This window comes from Aplysia californica, unplaced genomic scaffold (genome assembly GCF_000002075.1).
Source record: "Aplysia californica isolate F4 #8 unplaced genomic scaffold, AplCal3.0 scaffold00705, whole genome shotgun sequence".
Lineage (NCBI taxonomy): Eukaryota > Metazoa > Mollusca > Gastropoda > Aplysiida > Aplysiidae > Aplysia > Aplysia californica.
This window is the reverse complement of record NW_004797975.1, coordinates 205,503-206,271: the sequence shown is the minus strand read 5'-3', so window position 1 is coordinate 206,271 and position 769 is coordinate 205,503.

Below are 769 nucleotides of genomic sequence, written 5' to 3'. Positions count from 1 at the left end.
TTTAGCGAAATCCGTGAGTTCAAGTCGCTAGAAAATGTTTTCCTGGACAGAACCCAAATTTATTCATCAAGGACACATGACACTGGGCGGATTTCGGGAAATGTTCTTCTTTCACACCCTTTTCTGCTTCTAACAAATGTATTATGTTGTCTGCTTTCGTGTCGCCTTTCTACCCCCACCACCTCACCTCCTTTGCCCCCTCCTTTGCGCTCTTGACTCTTTCTGCAACCTTTCTACTGCTGCTTCATAGCTCTCCTTCTTACTGCTGTCTTTCAGCCACTCTCCTAATTTTATGGTAGGAAAGATTTTCACCTAACCTTCTCGGAACAGGGCGAAAAATCTCGGAGGTCCCGTGTGCAAGTTGCGCACGTTAAAGATCCCTTCGTGGTCCAAAATCGAGAGAAGGCTTCGGCCGCCACCCGGGCAATATTCAAAATTTCCTTCCAACTGAAAATGCTTAATGTGTCCGGTGCGCTCATATGACCTTATGTAGAGTTGCAAGCGCCGTTTGAAAAAAAAATAATTTAAAACTTACCTCAACCACCCCCCCCCCAAAAAAAAAAAAAACAACACACACCAAAAACAACAAAAAGTTGTTTTCCCTCCGATCGGTCAGAATTGAGGCTGGCAAGCACCCTCGCTGCACCCGAAAGATCAGACCATGCTGTTAAATCGCGTTCAAGAACAACATACGGGTACATTGCCACCATCCATACCCCGCAAAAATCACGCCCTTCTTTTATTTGGGGAAAAGGGCGAAAGGGGTGGG